We start from the raw sequence: 15,567 nt of genomic DNA on the forward strand, positions 1-15,567 counted from the left end.
TGGGGAGCAGTAACAAAGATAAACCTTCACATGTGCCCCTGAACCTAAAATAAAAGTTAAAAAGGACCAAGTCACATGTGATTTTTATTTATTTTATTTTATTTTTTTATTGCATTTTAGGTTTTGGGGTACCTGTGAAGAACATGCAAGATTGTTGCATAGGTACACACATGGCAGTGTGATTTGCTGTCTTCCTCCCCATCACCTATATCTGGCATTTCTCCCCATGCTATCTCTCCCCAACTCCCCACCCCCCACTATCCCTCCCCCATTTCCCCCCAAAAGACCCCAGTGTGTAGTGCTCCCCTCCCTGTGTCCATGTGTTCTCATTGTTCAACACCCACCTATGAGTGAGAATATGCGGTGTTTGATTTTCTGTTCTTGTGTCAGTTTGCTGAGAACGATGGTTTCCAGGTTCATCCATGTCCCTACAAAGGACACGAACTCATCGTTTTTGATGGCTGCATAATATTCCATGGTGTATATGTGCCACATTTTCCCTGTCCAGTCTATCATCGATGGGCATTTGGGTTGGTTCCAGGTGTTTGATATTGTAAACAGTGCTGCAGTGAACATTCGTGTGCACGTGTCCTTATAGTAGAACGATTTGTAATCCTTTGGATAGATACCTGGAGCAGCTGATAGAAAGGAAGAAAAGAAAGAAAAGCAAGTGTTCAGGGAAGAACAGCGGTGAATCTGAAGAGAAGTCTAAGAAGAGAAAACTCCATGAAGAACTTTCCAGCAGTCACCATAAGGAAAAAGCCAAGGAAAAGCCCAGGTTCTTAAAACACGAGAGTTCTAGGGAGAACAGCAAACGGAGCCATTCCGATTCTGACAAAAAGTCCAGAAGCTGTAATCATAGCCCAGAGAAGAGAGGCTCTGAAAGAGATGAGGGGAGCGGCAGAAGCCACGGCAGGGATGAAAGGAGCAGGAGAAGCCGGAGCAGAAGTCCTGGTAGTTATAAGCAAAGGGAGTTAAGAAAATGGCCACAGCGAAGTCCCACAGAAGAGCGAAGTAGAAGAAATGACACCAGAAGCCATGGCATAGATGTATACAGAGGGGAAAAAATGTACAGAGAGCACCCAGGAGGTAAGCATGCTAAAGTGACACAGAATGAAGCAGAAGTAGAGAATAAAGACTGTATGTGACAGTTACCTGGGAATAAAATATCTCCACATTTTTTACCGAATACCTTTAAGGGCTAAATTATGTACTATTGTCTTTCTAATTAAAAAAACCTCAATTTTAATTTTTCATCTCTGTAAACTGTCAATTCAAGTACAAAACTACATGAGTACCATAAGAAAAAATTTTGCAAATATTTGTAAGTAAGCTATTTTGGGACTGTAGAAATATTTTTTGTTGGTAACTGTTTCTTGTGCCGTATACCAGATAAAAACTGCACGTAACTCTGTGACATTTTCTTTGTTCTGAAACATCATTAAAAGAATGACAGTGCATTGAATGGGTATAATTTAATTTTTTTCAATTCAAATTTGTTATTCTAGGATTTGAATTTGCTTGAAGCAAAGTGTAAAATCATTCAAATTCGCTAGTATGAATTAAACAATGGATTAATCTTTAAAAATAAAAATTAAAAAAAATTTTTCATTTTTCAAAAAATTGTTACAAATATTTATTAAAAAGTGCAATTCAAAAGTTAGCAGGGCAAGCACATCACTGCAAATCAAAAAAAGGGTGAAAAACCAAAACCCCAAAATAAAACCACATGAAATGCAAACAAAACAAAAAGGTTTAAAAAAAGTGTGCTCACCCAAAAAGATAAGGAAATGAGAAGTCAAAGCTAGAACTCTATCCAGATGTTACTGTTCTTTCCAAGTACAAAAGAAGGTGTGAGGAGAAACCAGCAGCCTCCACCACTGAGTTCTGGCTCTGGGTCCAAATACTACTTTAATATCAGATTATTCATCAGGGAAGTTATAAAAATATCCTATATACATATGCACATTTGAGGCATTTAAAAAGTCATGAGAAGCTTAAAGTTTAGTGTCTCAGCAGTTCCAGCTATTTAGACTCAATTAAAGCATCTATCATGCGAACTTGGATTGGCTCAGTTATTTGATTGGATGATAAAATCAAGTTGTCATCGTAGGGAAAAAAAGGAACCAAGTTCACCTACACATCCTCACCATTACCCACAGGGTAAGAGAAGGTTGGCCAGAGCTAACCTTTTTTGTCATTACAGTTTCTGAATAAATGTAATAAATGGACTGACCACTCGTAACCCCAATCCCCAATGTAGAGTGCCCTAGGACTGAAAGAACCGTGATGAGGACGATCTGGCATCCAAATCCATTCAAGTGTGTTACTGAGCTGTTTAGCAACAACATATGTAGGAATCAACCTCACAATGCAAGCAGCAGCTCTGGGGAAGAAACCCTGGTACGGCAACATCAAGTTGTCAAAGGATCAGGTTCTGACCTCTGGTGACATCATCAACCCCTCCCTAAGCTGTGCCAACACAGAGTCCACTTGGTCTTTTTAATTGCTCCTGTCAATTAAAGCCACAAGTTGTTAGCAGCCCCCAAACTCCAGGGTGATTACTTTCCATTAGTTATTCTTACCACACACACCCAAAAAGGCACCCGAAAAAGTAATTTTATGTTAGCATTTATCCCTGAAAAAATTAAACATTGCATTTTCTGTCGCGAACTGTTTCTGAGCCTTTTGTCCTCGATAATCATCAGCTCTCAAGGGCTAAGAAATGCTACAGCAATGGGACACGAAACATACCCAGAAGCTCGCATTCCTGACAGGTTTCTTTTGATGGGACAGTGGCGCACTGTCTGAGCAGGGGGAAGGGTCTGAGCAGAAGAAAAGAGCTGTCAAATACATGGAATGAGCAACAGCAAAACACTAGTGGAGTGCGTGAGTCTCTCTGGATGACTCAGAGTCCCTCCTCAGCAAATGAGGTCCTGGAAGGCAAGGCAGCAGCGAGTTCTCCTCAGAACAGGACAGACGGCATGGGGTTTCTGCTGTCCAGCCACAGCCAGGAGTGCAGACATCTCTTTCCTCTTCCCACTGGCCCTTCCACTGATGCCGATCACTGGTCATATGAGATACTTTTGCAAGTTTCTTCATCACATTGTCCAGCCGGGACTGATTCCTTTCTATTTTTTTTTTCCAGGTACAACAGGTTCTTTTCTGATTGCTCAGAGCGCTGCATGGGGTCGGGGCAGAGACAGAAGAGAATGTAAACATTGGGTTCCACCCCCTGGAGCTCAAGGGAAGACCCTTACCCAGATAGGGAGTAACTGGAGGGGTAGAAGGGAACAAGGTGAATGGTAGGGTCCTGATGAGACAGAGCAGGAGGGCCTGAGAACACAGTAAGGTGGGTTTGGAGGAAGCACACAGCAGGGTGCAGGAAGGGAGATGGGGGACGTTTCCTATTCCAGTGCATGTCCCCTTGAATAAACTGGGTACAGGAGCATTATGGAAGGAGAACCAAAGGACGGAAGACAAAGCGAGACCCCCACTCCCCCACCCAGGGCCAACCCCATCCTCTGTACATAATTACAACACAGAGAGGTCCAGAAGGAGAGCCCTGGCCAGGAAGTGGGGAAGACAGGCAGGGCTGAAGATGGGGAAAAGGAAGCCAGCTCCACCTCATCCTAAGGGGAGCCATGGAGTGTAAGAATCTGAAACTGCTGACTCCCATCACCAGGAGTCACCCCTGGGATGACAACGGGCCAATCAGGACAGCACCTAGGAGGGGACCTGGAGGGAACTGGGGCAGGAGCGACAGAGACCCCAGCTGAGTCTCATGGGAGGTGAGAAGCTCCAGAGTCCTTTGCAGCTGCCCATCTGCCCTGCTTGTATAGGGATCAGCAGCTGGTGAGGAGACGGGGAAGCAAGCTTCTTTCCCCAGTGAGGGACAGCCTGCCCAGGGGCCAGGGGTGGCACCTCGGGCCAGGCCTGCTCTTGGCTGAGGGAAAGAGGGGGCCATGCAGTCCAGCCCCAGGGCAGAGGTCAGAAGTAAGCGTCCTGCCGGGCCTCAGCTGCTGAGGGCCTGTCGTCGCCATCGTGGGGGCCTGGGGTCCCATCTGCCTTTCCAGGCAATGAAGGCTTCCGGCCCTGAACCTTCTTCTCCTGCTTCTCCCGTTCCTTCTCCAGCTTCTCCCGCTCTTTCTCCTGCTTCTGCCTCTCCTTCTCTCGCTCTTTCTGCTGTTTCTGCCGCTCCTTCTCCTGCTTCCGGGTCTCCTTGCTGGAACCCAAGGGGGTGCTGTTGCCAGTGGGTGAGGGAAGGGATGGATGCAGTCCCTCAGCAGTGACCACAGGCCCTGGGGCAGGCCCAGCGCTGGCCCGGAGGGTGAGGGGCGGCGGAGAGGGGGGCCCTCCAGCTGCCCGGGAGCCTCGGCTCTTGAGGCCAGGGAGGCTGAGGAGGCTGAGGAGGCTGGAGGAGGGGCCCAGGGGTGGCTGTTGCCGCCTGCGCTCCTCATGGGTGGTCCTGGAGCCATGCAGTCGCTGTGAGGGCCAATATTGCAGCTCCCCCCGTGTTTCCCGCCACTTCTTGAGATGGGCTGCATTCTCCCGCTCAATCAGTGCTTCTGTCACCGGCAGATTGGTCACCTCATGCACCAGGAAGTCCTCCTGCATGCACTGCAGCGGAGCTGCTCCATGGATGCACCCTGTAGTGGAATGGGACAGAGACCAAACATGGCCTGTACTCGGTCTTTGAAGGAAATGGCATCATATCAGCCATTACAGCGAAAACGCTTCACTGTGGCAGTTCGGCTGCTGAAGCCAGGGGGTGTGCTGGTTTATAGCACATGCACCATAACACTGGCTGCAAATGAAGAGCAGGTTGCCTGGGCCCTCACAAAATTTCCTTGTCTTCAGCTTCAGCCCCAGGAACCACAGATTGGAGGAGAAGGAATGAGGGGAGCTGGCCTCTCTTGTGAACAATTGAAGCAGCTGCAGCGATGTGATCCATCGGCTGTGCCATTACCAGACACTGACGTAGACTCTCTGAGAGAGACCAGAAGAGAAGACATGTGGCTGGCTAATAAGGACTCTGTAGGTTTTTTTATTGCAAAATTTGTAAAATGCAAAAGCACTTAGGAGAGGATGGATCCTCAGAAATGAAAATTCCAAACATTTGCTATATGTGGTTTTTTTTTTTTTTTTAAACCAAAGTGTTGTCAGGCCAACTGAATGATGACATGGTTGCTAAGGAAACAGAAAAGGCTGCCAGCTGTTTTACCAGGGATCCAGAGACCTAGAGGAAGTAGAGGGTGGTATGAGACTATATTTTTTATTTTTAAAAGAATTTTTTTTTAATGTTTTTAGCGGAGTATAAAGAAAAGGAGAAACCTGTAGATGCCTGGAGCATATTTTCATTTGTGATCTAATGTTTTAATTTGTAAAGAATATAAGCCATTTTTAATCTTAAAAATTAGTGAATCTAACAAAAAGAATAAATTAGCAATATTTGAAAAAAATTAACTTTCTATTTTTTTTTTAAAGATAGTTTACATCACTGGCTTTCCCAGCTTCCTTGTCTGGATTTTCCCATTTTCTCATCTCTTCTTCCAGAGAGCACCTCCCAGATAGACTACCTATACTAAGTTCTTGGCTCCAGTTCTGCTTTCGGGAGAATTCAAAATAGAAGTATTGTATTACTTAATTTCCAATTATAAAGAAACTTATTCGGTTTTTTTTTTAATTAGTGATTGCTAGCTTACTGTGGTCAAAGAAAATGTCCTCTAAAATCAGTGTTTTTTTTGTTGTTGTTGTTTGTTTTTTTTTTTTTTTGAGTCGGAGTTTCGCTCTTGTTACCCAGGCTGGAGTGCAATGGCGTGATCTCGGCTCACCGCAACCTCCGCCTCCTGGGTTCAGGCAATTCTCCTGCCTCAGCCTCCTGAGTAGCTGGGATTACAGGCACGCGCCACCATGCCCAGCTAATTTTTTGTAGTTTTTTAGTAGAGACGGGGTTTCACCATGTTGACCAGGATGGTCTCAATCTCTTGACCTCGTGATCCACCCGCCTCGGCCTCCCAAAGTGCTGGGATTACAGGCTTGAGCCACCGCGCCCGGCCTAAAATCAGTGTTTTTAAATCATGTTTATATATTACCTGTTCCAAAATAAATAACATTAATATTTTAAAAGAATGTATAATGTTGCAGGTGGTGGTATTTTTAGTGGACAGAGGAAAGAGATTATAAATAGAAATGATCAAGGACAACTTCTTTCCTGTGTTGTCATTTGGGTACTTAAATGTGTCCTGCCATCTTTGCAGCTGAGTGATAAAATTGGGCCTGGAGTTGCCTCTCATTTAAGATGCCCTCACCTTTTGGAAGCTAAGTGGGAATGGTGGAGCTCCCTATAAAGTAGGCAAGGAGCAGGCTGCATGTGAGACTGTTTTAATGCAGGCCTTAATCTGAGAGTTTCTCAAGTCACCCATGGTGGAGCTCCATTCACAGTCAAGAGAACTGACAGGGATTTGTGACCAACATTTCATGTAGCAAGTTAGGATTTGTCTGTAATGTTCTGTGTTCATTTCCATAAAGGAGCCTAGTATGGCTCTTGGTGGCCCTTGGTAAGAAGCTGATTGTGGACAGAGCTGAATGCATAATTTATTCAGAAAAAAATGAAAATGTGAACCCTTTTACAAAATACACGAATAAAAGTGCTGTTAAAGGTACTCACATATAATGTTTTTACATTTTTTCTGTAGTCTTTTTCCTGACATCATGGTATTTCCAAATGTGCTATTAATGTCATAGTAAGTAAAAACAAATTATAATTACTAATTATTAGCATGAATTTTACCGTTCATCTTTATATAAAATTGGCAATTGCATTTTGTAACTCACATATGCATATGTATTTCATTCATACCAGAAGGGTGGAAATGCTCCACAAAATAAATTCAATTGCTTTCATTTCACTTCATGATATGCACACATTCCACTATTCCACCAACTCACTACTTGTGGCTGACTAATGAGTGAGAAATACTCAAGGAAAAGAAAAAGCAATGTGAGTTGCGCTTTCCTTCTGTTTCCTCCTATGCCATTCTTTCCTCCCTCCCTCCCTCCCTCCCTCCCTCCCTCCCTCCTTCCCTTCCTTCCTTCCTTCCTTCCTTCTTTCTTTCTTTTTTTCTTTCTTTCCTTTCTTCTTTCCTTCCTTTCGAGATAGAGTCTCACTCTGTCACCCAAGCTGGGGTGCAGTGTCACAATCTCGGCTCACTGCAACCGCCTACTCCCTGGTTCAAGTGATTTTCCTGCCTCGGCCTCCCGAGTAGCTGGGATCACAGGCACACGCCACCACACCAGGCTAATTTTTGTATTTTTAGTGCAGACAGGGTTTCACCAAGTTGGTCAGGCTGGTCTCCATCTCTTGACCTCGTCATCCACTCACCTTGGCCTCCCAAAGTACCGTGATTACAGGTGTGAGCCACCACACCCGGCTGTCATTATTTTCAAAGTATGTGGTTGCCTAATACAGGGAGGTAGCTCAGGTAAGAAGGAACAGGATAGGGTGCTTTGGTTGGTTGTTTTTTTAAGCCCGTTGGCTTCTTTTTGAATTTCAAGTAAGCTCTGGTTTAAGCAGATCCTGCGCAGCTTCTTGGGGCGGTCTGCGATCCTTTTATTCAGTGGTGAAGGGAGTGAAGATTGGATTCTCTTAAGGGAGGAAGACATTTTTGGGTTAGAGGGGTAAAAGTCTATTATGTTTTTTTTTTCACTGTTTATCCTTGGTGGTGGCAGTGAGTGTAGCTCTCAGAGTCTGTGTGTCCCTCAGGGTTTTGTTTTTTTTTTTTTTAATCTCAAGGAAGTTATGGGCTGTTCCTGGATCTGGGCAGAGGGCTGAGGCCCACCCAGCTGGGGCTGCAGGACTCTGGAGTTGCCTCCACTCATGGTGACTCCTGGCCTTGGCACAGCCCCTACACCTGCAAGCCAGGGCTGGGGGGCATTGAGTTCTGCACATCCCAGCCTGACTGAGGAGTGGAGTCAGGGGCCAGAGACTGCTGCTCTCCCTGATCTTTCAGACGGTCCTTTCAGCCTCGAAGGGAACTGTGTTTCCTTCCACCCTGCTTCTTGAGTGAGAGACCCACAGTGGCTGCCTTGGTTTTCTCAGCTGTCACTCTCCTGTCCTGCCGAATCTGCTCCTGCATTGACCTCTCCACCAGGTTCCTCTCTCCGTGCCGCCAGCCGCCCAGTGCAGAGTTCTCAGCCCTGCCTCCCGGGTCCTGGCGTTGTCATGGGTCACCACTTCCTCTCCCTGAATGGAGCCCTCTTCTGGTTCTCGGGACTCTGGAGCTCCTGGTTTTCATCCTTCCTCTCTGAACACTTCTCCATTTTTCTCCCCAGTCAGTTACTCATAACTCAAATTCTATCCCTGGCTTTAATTTCTAAGCCACATGCAAAACCTGCAGGCATAAAGAAAAAAAACACTTTTTTTTGTCAGATTTTAACCTCATATCTGGCACAAATTAACAAATAGCTTCCCAGAAATATGTATCCTTGTACACGCTCAGCAGCATAGCTTTTAATTCCAAAGTTAGTTCTGTCAGTATACATTTATATCTGGATATAGATCTTTACCTACAGATACTCACACAAAATTTCCCTTATTACTAGTCATTGGAAAGATCATGTCTTAGGGTTCCATCACTATACATACATCTACGTTTCTCCAGGTGACTAATTTTCACAAAGGATCAGGTGCCTGTGCACAGCGGTTTGGCAAGTTGGTCAAGTCAGAAGGCATTCCAGGTAAAGTGCACAGCGCATGGCAAGCCCCCGAAGCCGGAGACAGCCTGCTGTGCTGCGGATCGCGGGTAAACGGAGATGAATCTGCAAACAGAGACAAGGCTGAGGTCATCCTATGCCACTGACAGCACTTAAAGGAATTTAGATGTTAGTTCCAGTGACAAGAACCATTTGAAGATTTTTAAACAAGGGAACAACTTGAAAGGATTCATGTTAGAATGTAGATTTGATTTTTTTTTTCTTCATAGTCTGGTTCTGTTGCCCAACTAGAGTGCAGTGGTGCAATCTTGGCTCGCTGCAACCCCTGTCTCCTGGGTTCAAGTGATTCTCCTGCCTCAGCCTCCTGAGTAGCTGGGACTACAGGTGTGTGCCACCACAGCCAGCTAATTTTTGTGTTTTTGGTAGAGACGGGGTTTCACCCTGTTAGCCAGGATGGTCTCGATCTCTTGACCTTGTGTTCTGCCCACTTTAGCCTCCCAAAGTGCTGGGATTACAGATGTGGGCCACCGCACTTGGCCTAGATTTGATCTTTTTAAGGGCACAGAGAACTCTCAAAAGAAAACTCATTCGGGCAGCAGGATATTTAAAGGAGATGTGAGGAAGGCCAAGCACCCCAGCAGAAAATGACAGGTCGGGATGGAGCCAGAGGACATCGTTGTTTAGGCCTGGGCAGACCGGACCAGCCAGCCGGAAGCAGTTGCTGGGTAGTGGGGGCTGACAGGGGCGTCGTGGATGAAACAAGTAGAGGTGATCCAGTATCAGATGAAAGAAGATGTATTAAGACTTGTTATTTAAACAGAGCTTGTTTAATCTGTATAAATTCCAGTAATGACGTTTTGCTTAAAATATTGCTTTAAGATTTTTCATGTTTCTATACAGCTGCTGCCCATGTGACCCTTTTTTCTTCCCTTCCCCTCCCCTGCCCACCTCGAGTCTACTCTCCCCTCCCCTCCACTCCTCTCCCCTTTTCTCCACTCCTCTTATCTCTCCTCTTACCTTTGGTTATGATTTTAAATATTTTATCTTTTAAACAAAGCCTTTGGTTTCTGATTGCAATGCCTCCTAAATCCACTAGGTGGAAGTAAAGTTTGAGATTTCATTTTTCCCGTCCCATTGCACTGTTTCAAATGTAAATGGGTTTACATTAAATATGTGAGTTATCTTATTATGAAAGTGAAAGATATTTATTATATATCCTTTTGGAAATATCAAAAGTCAGATAAATAAACTAAAATTAAACAGTATTGCCCACACCAGATTCATAGCTTGCCATTCTTTCTCTGCAATTTATTTTAAATTTCTGTATTTTGTCGTTAATTGGCATCGTATTTAAAAACTCATTTAGTTTCCTAATTTGTTTTACCTACTACTGTATCCTAGATATTTTTCTACATTATTCTCAAGAATTTGACATTGTAATATAAAATTATAATTGAGGTATATTGTATATGCCTCTGTATCTCCGTAGACAGCAAAGGTTCAATAAACAAGCCATTTGTAGTCAAACATGTACGTGTTTGCCCACATCTCTGGCCCTTTAAAAGATTTGAGGGTCAAAGAAATGGACGTTTTTTGGACCCTTGATCTGTTGCATTGTTTACAAAATGAATGAATCTCGTACCTTCTTGGCACACCTGCATCTGAGAGCCCCCCCCCCCCCCCCGCCGTCATGTCTCATCTCCCCCCACCACCTCCCCCACACCCCTCCCCCATTCCCCACCTCGCCAAATCTAGATCAGTGCCTTTTTCTTGTTAAGGAATCTTACTCTTCTGACTTTACTTCAAAAGATGTAATGATAAAACAGTTTGGCCAGATTCCTGGATGGATGCTGATGTACTCAACCAAAGTAATTTTTCTTCCTTATGAATTTGCCAAATTTTTAAAAGTAAGAAGAAAGAAATTGGCCAGTAGATGGCGACCTAGCATAAAAACAGAGGTAGATGAAGAAATGTTGATTTTTTTCTTGCCATGAGTTCTCTCTATGCAATGATTGAATTTGACATAAATATGCTGTAAGAAAGTCGTTAAGAATGAAAACAGCCAATGCTGACAGTTAAGAAAATGCAACGGTTTAGCAGTAATCTATCCATGGAAGTACAGAAAGTTGAAAATGTTCAAAATTTAACACTTGGCTGTGCTATGTTTGCCAGCTTAGTTAGGAGTTTCAGTGCTTTCCTAGTGAGGACCTGAGAGCAATGATGAGTTGAGGTCTTTATATCTAGTCAGGTCTCCTCAACCTCATATTTTCTGTTTGTGTGTGTGTGTGTGTGTGTGTGTGTGTGTGTGTGGCATTGTTCCTCCTACCGTGACCCCAGGGTTTACACATATGCAAAGTGGAAAATCTAAGATCTGTGCTTGCAATACGTCTTCTCTGTAGTACAGGTATTAAAATACAATTTCCTTTCTTAAAGGTATGGTAGGATCTAATAAAGGAGCACCATGGAGCTTTAAAAATGATGAACATCTCTAGACTTTCACTTGTAACCATTATAAAATAAGTTTTTTCAGATCATCATTGTCTAGAGATGGATACATAGAGATAGATGGATAGCATCTATGTATTAACATCTGTGTCTATGTGTAATATATGAACCACACATATTCAGTCTAGGTTTTCTGTTTGTTCCTGGTGGCAATGGTGATCTGATAGACCTATTTTAACATGGTTACAAATGGAAATCTGGAGATATTTATCATTTTTTAAAGCTTCAGAGTGCTCCCTTTTGTGGCTGCTCTACTAAATTCCTATCGGTTGGTGATCACCCTTGCCTTCAAAATTTGATTATTACAAACAAACAAATGCAAATTTCCCAGTGCTTTTTAAAAATGGTTTTAGAGTTTTTTTGAGGTATGATTGATATGCAAGAAACTGCATATATTTAAAATGTACAATTTAAAAAGTTTTGACAGAAGTACACGCCTATGAATCAATCACCATAATCGTGACTGCTAACATAACTACATCCCCAAAAGCTTTCCTTGTAGGTCTCTGTAACCCCTCCTTTCTCCCACTTCCCTGGCCAAGCAGCCATTCACTGGTTTTCTTTCATTTTGAATTAATTTTGCTCTTCTCGAATTTTACATAAATAAAATCATACACTATATACTTTTTTATATAGTGTATGATTTCATTTATGTAAAGTTATGAAGTCTGGGTTCTTCCACTTTTGAGATTAATTTATGGTTGCATGTATTAATATTGCATTCCTTTGTGTCATTGTGTGATAGAGCACATTTTGATGAACAGTTAGATAACTTCTAACATTTTTAGCATTTACAAAATGTTGTTACAAGTATTTGTGTGAAAGTCTTTGGAAAAACCCATGGCTTTTTTTTTTTAACCTCTCAGGGGAAATGCTTTAGAGTGGGATCATATTCAGCTCTTTTAAAAATAAATTATATTGTGTATATTTAAGATATACATCATATGGAGCACATTTAGTCAGTAAAAAGGGTACTGTAGTGAAGCAAAGCAGTATGTCCATCATCTCACGTAGTCTCACGTTTGTGTGTGTGTGGCAGGAACAGCTAACATCTACTCATTTAGCATGACTTCCAGACAGAGTACAACTTTGTTACCTATAGTTCTTATGTCCTACCTTAGACCCCTAGACTTACTCATCCTACATATCTTCTACTTCGTATCCTCTGATTTACGTGTCCCCACCCCCACCACTCCCCACACTCCCATGGCTCCCTGCCTCCCACGAATTACCTCTGGTAACCACTATTTTGTTCTCTATCTCTGTCTACTTCCATTTCTTATATAGAAAGAAAAACATTAGATCTCACTTACATGTAAAATTTTTTTAATGTGAAACATTTAACCTTTTAATAAATCAACAGAAAGTTACTGATAGTGGTTGTACTAGTTCATGTTTCTACCAGCAGGAGCGTTTGATCTTCTTTTTTTTTTTTTTTTTGAGACGGAGTTTCGCTCTTGTTACCAAGGCTGGAGTGCAATGGCGCGATCTCGGCTCACCGCAACCTCCGCCTCCTGGGTTCAGGCAATTCTCCTGCCTCAGCCTCCTGAGTAGCTGGGATTACAGGCACGGGCCACCATGCCCAGCTAATTTTTTGTAGTTTTAGTAGAGACGGGGTTTCACCACGTTGACCAGGATGGTCTCGATCTCTTGACCTCGTGATCCACCCGCCTCGGCCTCCCAAAGTGCTGGGATTACAGGCGTGAGCCACCGTGCCCAGCCGAGTTTGATCTTCTTTACCTCCCTTCCAACATGTGGTATGGTTGGTGCTTGTACGTTGAGTATTAGGTGCATAGGACCCTCTGATTGTGGTTTTAATATGATTTTTCCTATGACTAATGACATTTCATTTGCTTGGTTGCAAAACATGCATCTTTTATGGTGAAATATCTGTTCAAATCTGCCCATTAAACAAACGGTAATTTGTTTTTTAGTATTGGATTTGGGAGTTCTTTTTTGAGGTGGGAAATCAGAGATCTGGATTACAGATGGGGTTGCAGGAGGGTCTTGCTTAATGGAATCACTTCCTAAGTCTGAGCAAAGGACAAAGAAACTGGGATATGTTTTACGCACCTAGGATGATGCAGCAGGAAACAAGATTTACAGAAACCAGAACAAAGAACAGTTAATCAACTTGTAACATGTCTTGTGATGTACATTACATTTGAAAAAGTAACATTTTGAGAAACACATTGTGCAGTTTCTATCTGCTCTGTGACCTTGACGCTGGTCAGCAAGAAGAACAGTAAGTTTTAGGCACCTTGGAACTTTGCTAAGAATGTGGAAAGAATAGATAAGGTTCAGTAGTTTGCAGGAAGGCAGTTATTCTGCCTTAAACAGAGCTGGGGAGGTATTATAGTAAATAACACACAACACAGCAAAAATTTACTTCAGTATATAATAACTACAAATTATATGGTTTTGTTTTGCTATTACTATTATTTAATCTCCTTTGTCATTATATTTCCTGAATAAACTTCTTTCTCACATATGTGTTTTGAAAATGTATTCTCTTAGTCTATGGCTTGTCATTTCATTCTCTTGACAGCATCTGTAACAGTATCCTTTGAAAAACAGACAGTTGTATATGTGATTAAAAATGAATTTATCAAGTTCTTTTATGGATGTTGTTTTGGTATCATATTTAAGAAATCTTTGTCTAAGCCACGGTCACAAAAGTTTTCACCTATTTTTTTTTCTAAAATATTCTATAGTTTTAGGTTTATAGTTTTGGTCTATTAATAATTTTGAGTTCATTTTTATATGAAGCAAAGTATGGGCCAATTTTTCTTTCTTGTGTATGGATATAAAATTATTCCAACATGATCTTCTACCACACTGTCTTGGTTACTGCAGTTTTAAACCTCTTTGAATTGTATATTGTGATTCCTCTGTCTTTTTTTTTAATATATTTTTAAAATTTTCAAGACAGAGTTTCTCTCTGTCACCCAGGTTGGAGTGCAGTGGTACGATCTTGGCTCACTGCAACCTCTGCCTCCTGGGTTCAAGAGATTCTCCTTGCTCAGCCTCCTGAGTGGTCAGGACTACAGGCGTGTGCTACCACACCTGGCTAAATTTTTGTGTTTTTAATAGAGATGGGGTTTCACTATGTTAGCCAGAATGGTCTTGCTCTCATGACCTTGTGATCCTCCCGCCTCAGCCTCCCAAAGTGCTAGGGATTACATCCCAAAGACAGAGATTACATCCCCTGTCTTTTCTCTTTTTTCAGGTTGTTTAGGATGGTCTAGGTTCTTTGTATTTCTAGACAATTGATTTTTGTATCTTGTACACTGAACCTTGTTAAATCATTTATTACTTTGTAGAATTGTATATTTCATTACTTTTTTAAAAACATAGACAATCATGTGTCAGTGAATAATGACAGTTTTATGTTTTCCTTTGCAATATAAATGTATTTTATTTATTTTTCTTATCTTACTACATTGACTGAAACCTCAAGCGTAAAGTTGAATGAAGTTGTGAATGTGGACATACCTGCCTCAGCATGATTTTGAAACCAACCCAAGATAGTTTTATTAGTGTGTGTGTGTGTGTGTGTGTGTGTGTTTTATAAATAATCATATAAATTGACTCCCAGGTTAAAGCTTGAAACTTTTATTTTATCTGAGTTCCTTCCATGGGAAATGACCTTCAGTTCTCTCAAAAAACATGTCAAAGAACTGAAACTTAACAGATCACCACATCCAGACAATGAGATGCCGGACCTCTCATTCATCATGATTGCTTCCTGGCCCCTCCTTGGTTCCTGCTTTCTTACACATTGTTGCATTTTTCCCCCTGCTGTATAAGTCCCTAGTTTTTGTTTTCAGGGAGACTGATTTGAGACTGATCTCTCATCTCCTCCTCTGCAGCACCCAATTAAAGCCTTCTTCCTTGTACTCACTGTCTGTGATTGGCTTTCTGCATTCTGAGCTGCAGGACCTAGACCAAACCCCTGATGTTTCAGTAACAATTTGAGGGATGAAACATTTAATATTTCATGATTAAGTATGTTTTAGTGATGAATTTGTTTTATTTAGCATTTACCACATTAAGGAAGTTCTCTTCCAGTCTTTGTTGCCAATAGTTTTAATAGGAATGAATGTTGCATTTAAATAATAATGTTTCTAAATCATTTTTCTGCATATCTTATGATGATCAAATAGTTGTTATTTTTTAGTTTGTTAATATGGTGAATCACAATCCCATTTGATAGAATTTACCAGTATAGCCATCTGGGCCCGAAGTTTTTCTTTTGGAAAAAGCTTCAACTACAAAATAAACCTTCGAAATAGATATAGGAATCTCCAAATTATTTTTTTAAGTGAGCTTGGAAGTTTATGTCTT

The 15,567-nt window shown here is 42.1% G+C and overlaps 1 pseudogene across 1 annotated transcript; it reads right to left on the reverse strand.

Moving 5' to 3' along the window:
- Positions 1-3,134: 3,134 nt before the first annotated feature.
- LOC116540152 lies at positions 3,135-4,966 on the reverse strand (annotated as a pseudogene). The gene is made up of 2 exons (XR_004264324.1): positions 4,842-4,966; positions 3,135-4,693 (listed from the first exon to the last, which is right to left on the reverse strand). The product of XR_004264324.1 is annotated as a TBC1 domain family member 10B pseudogene (transcript).
- Positions 4,967-15,567: the final 10,601 nt, after the last annotated feature.

The sequence above is a fragment of the Sapajus apella genome, unplaced genomic scaffold (assembly GCF_009761245.1).
Source record: "Sapajus apella isolate SASKATOON/1434 unplaced genomic scaffold, GSC_monkey_1.0 scaffold136, whole genome shotgun sequence".
In the NCBI taxonomy this organism is placed as follows: Eukaryota; Metazoa; Chordata; class Mammalia; order Primates; family Cebidae; genus Sapajus; species Sapajus apella.